At 36.9% G+C, this 4,152-nt stretch overlaps 1 long non-coding RNA gene across 1 annotated transcript; it reads left to right on the forward strand.

Moving 5' to 3' along the window:
* The first annotated feature begins 840 nt into the window (after window positions 1-840).
* LOC113027875 (uncharacterized) lies at window positions 841-2,898 on the forward strand. Its single transcript, XR_003273155.1, has 3 exons — window positions 841-1,044; window positions 2,139-2,231; window positions 2,371-2,898. It is a non-coding gene; the product is annotated as an uncharacterized LOC113027875 (long non-coding RNA).
* Window positions 2,899-4,152: the final 1,254 nt, after the last annotated feature.

The following is a 4,152-nucleotide window of genomic DNA, read 5'->3' on the forward strand; positions in this document are numbered from 1 at the left end:
GTTTGATTGGTCCACTGACTGAGATGAAACATGAACTGTGCCTTATCTACACTAACTAGCAGAAAAAGCTGTGATTGTTGTGACTGGCTGTCGTTTTCTTTCTTTCCTCATCCCCTTCTTTCTCCTCAGCCTTCCTCTCAGTTTGAGCACTTTTCCTCTTCAGTGTTCATCACTTCAAACTCATATTTTTATTCTTTGTTTTTTTGTTTTGAGTCCTGTGCAGCTTTTTGGCCAGTGAATGACAGCATCCCCCGAGCTCCTAACAGACGCTCACCCACTGCTCTGTCCATGTGAATTTTTAAAACATCCCTCTCTTGCCAAACTTCATTTACTCCCAGAAGAGGCAGCAGATAAAAATAGCTCATTTTGAAGGATCGTCCTCGGTGCTGCTGGCTACTCACGCTGAAACTCGTTTATTTACTGGAAACAAGACAGTAGAGGCTGGGATTTAATCAAAGCCACAAAAAACAAGTCAAAAAGCCAAGTATGGACTAACTGCACCCAGGGGACAACATGTCCACCGTGAGGTTGTTTAGAATATGTTGTCACACAGTGACGTTGAACACCCGCTCACTTCACCTCACGTCTGGCTCCTGCTTCATCACAGCGCTCGTGCATCACAGCTAGAACGAAGTCTCAGATCTTCTCTCCCAGCGACTACAACAGAAGGCAATGATGCTTCAGGGTTTACAACAACACACACTCTAAGAAATGATACATTGATGTTGCTAGCATTATGTAAACGTTTTATGTTAAAATTAATGTCACAATTGATTTTTAACTCTAAACACAAGGATATTGTTTTGATTTTAATTAATAACACAATATTTCAATACAACAAAATGCAGTACATTAAATTCAACGTAAAAAGTTCATTTAAAATGAACAGCACTTTAATTTGAAGAGGATTGTCCTAACAGGCTCTCCGTACTTCTCAGTTTGCACATGTGCAGTGTGGAAGTTTGAACAACTGCCATTTTCAACCGAAACTTGCATCATGCTCAGAAGCCTGGATAAAATCCATTGCCATTTGAGGATTATTTGGTAAGTACAACCATTTAAGGATGACATATTTGGTTAATGTGTACTAAATGATAAACATCCGACATTTTCGGGAGTACTTCTGTATGTTTTATTTTAAAACAAATGATGTCTGGTAATTTTTTATTTTTAGCATTCTAGCTTGTATGCCTCTCACAGGTGTTATTAGTCAGGCATTTAACAAATATTATTGGGCCCACTTCGGTGTAATTTCCCAAAATGTTTTACGATTCATGTTAAGCTGCAACTTGCCTACTAAGAACTGCAGCTTTAAAATTACTCCCAACATCTACCGCGCATGCTCCCTGGTGTCAGTAATGAGCACCAGGAGCGCCAGCGATCCGATCCGTTTGAAGAATGAAATATATGTATAGTGTATTTTAGAAACATGCATCAAATAAGTTGCTACATTGTTTGAAGGAATTCTACCCCGTGTTGATATCTGGTTTAGTGTTAATATCAGTGATTAAAGTGTAAGACATGCATTTATCTTGTGTCATTAAAATGCAGCATTATGTGTAATACAGCTATATGTAATGCATTTAACTCCTTGTATCAGTTCCATTGATTATCAAAGTGACAATTTGTGTGTTCCCCCTTCATTTTATGTTGGTCAGCTAGTTCTGTCTGTCAGTAGATGCAACAAAAGTGGCTCAGATGTGATTGTGGTTACTGTTATCTTTTATTGTAACTCTTGTTATCGTAATAAATACCAGAAAATATTGTGATAGGATTTTGAATCCATATTGCCGAGTTCTAATCTTCTATTTCATTTTAACATTTTTAGGGGTACAATTAATAATTATATTGTTGAACAGAATTGATTGATTGAATTGATTAAAGCAAAAGTGAAAGCTTTCATGTATTGTCAAAAATGAAAAGCTTCTAGTTTTGTGTTCATATATTTGTTGATCTAACTCAGAAGAATCAGTGCCTAACCAATCATTAACCTCACTGAATGTCACTAATGTGAGTTGTCAAACATTGTTTAATTACTCATCGCTAATCACTCATCTGTTAATATTTTTGACTTTGGTTTGGGAAGAGGTGGAAAAGAACCAAAATCTTGTCTCACATTGAGTTCTTATCTCCACCAGAATATCAGCATTGATGTTCGACGGGAATGCGTCCTAAAAACTATCTGTGTCTACTTAAATAAAAAGCCAGATGACCTGTTCAAGGAATTCTTGGTAAGTTAGAAAAGGGGAAAGATCAGTTTGTTTGTTTGTTTGGTTTTTTTAATTTGGGATAGTAAATTGAAGGTGGGCTCATTTGTTCATATGTATCTATATGCAAGTAACTTTTTCCCCCCTTTGTTTTCATTTTAAGGATGTGGATCTTAGTGCAAGAAGAGAAACGGAGCAGCTGACTTTAGGAGTCAGTGTTGTCAGACATGAAGGAGCAGACTCTGCAGATACACCTGAGGACATTGGTTTCATCATAGAAGGATACACTGTGCTGAAAGCTCTTAGTGATGTGGCAAAGGGGTGTGCCCTCCTGCTTGGACTAATCTACAGTCTAAATCTGAGGTACCCAAAGCACCTGAAATACATATTTGAATTTCTTCAGAAGGTGCTGATGGAGTTGGATGGGAACAACCTATCCATGAATGTGCAAGTTCTGAAAAACAAACTGCTTGAGTGAAACAGCCTGCACTGAACTAAAGAGGACACTGAACTGATTACAAGATTCTCAAACCCATCTCCTTGCACTTTATAAACTGTTCAGTTTGAATTCCGCAAGAACTTCTGCAAGGCCTCATACTTTTTGGCATGCTTTGTTCATGTTGAACTTTTACCACCATCCAGCTACATTGAACAAGACTGCTCCTAAGTTTGGACTTCATTTTAAGTTTTGGGGAAAAAAAAGGTTTTTTAAATATGGACAAAAATGCCACTAAAGTCATTTCTACTTGTTGTTTATAGGACTGTATTGTGAGTTTTCCATTGTACCCGAAGCAAGTTTAAATTAAGTCATGTTAATGTTAAAAATGTTGGAATCACAACACTTTCCAGTTTTAATAACTTGATTTTAACATTCTGCATTATGTCTTCCTGTACTTAATATGCACTTGCATATATGTGAAGATATTTTTGTTTAGGAAAAAGGCATTGATCTAGAATTTTGAACAGCTCAAAGTTTGCTTCAGCACATTTTACACCAAGTGTTATTAAAGTTGGGTTAACTGAATAAAATTGTGTTTGATTTATTCAATTTACTTTAAATAGAGTAAGTAATTTAATCCTATAGTTTCAGTAGAGCTCATTTAGGGTTAGTCAATTTATCAGATGTACTTAAAATTTGTTGTTCAAATTAAATGTGTCATACATTTTAGATTTCACTAACCCAGTTGTGTGGAACCGGTTGACATAACTGGGTGGAGTAAATGCAACATCTTATTTTATAGAGTAAGTAGGGCTTGTTTTGGTTGAGTAGATTTTATTTATTGTTGTCAATTTAAGTCAACATGTTAGTTAGATCAACATTATGATATTTAGTTAATACAACACCATTCTTGTGATTTGCATTTAATTAGCCAAAGCTTGACAGATGTACTTAAAATTTGTTGTTCAAATTAAGTGTATCATACATTTTATATTTCACTAACCCAGTTATGTGGAACCGGTTGACATAACTGGGTGGAGTAAATGCAACATTTTATTTCTTAGAGTGCAGGCTTCACTGTGTCTCACTTGTCAACGTGATGTGAGAGTTTTAATTCACTTTGCTTTGAGTGGCTTTGGAAACTCTCAAAAGTTACCAAAGTTACAGTGTGGGCCCATGTTCCCCTGGAGCAGGCACACATAACACCTGAGGTGTCAAAAGGAGAGGAAAAGACTCCATCCTCTCCACGAGTCATTTTAATTAACAGCCCTATTTTAATTAAACATTGATTAGCTGCTAATTAGCACCTGATAGCTCCCAGATGTAAGTGCCACCTTGTACAGGGAGGGGGGCAGCATGAACGTGGCACAGTTTACCCTGGGGCTGAGTGTTGTGTGATTATTTTTTTGATTATAAATGATGCCTTCTCATCCCATTTGTCCTAACTGACGTCACACTGATAGCTCCTGGATGACAGAAGTGTGGAAGATTGAGTGTTTGTGCGCC

This window comes from Astatotilapia calliptera, chromosome 8 (genome assembly GCF_900246225.1).
Source record: "Astatotilapia calliptera chromosome 8, fAstCal1.2, whole genome shotgun sequence".
In the NCBI taxonomy this organism is placed as follows: Eukaryota; Metazoa; Chordata; class Actinopteri; order Cichliformes; family Cichlidae; genus Astatotilapia; species Astatotilapia calliptera.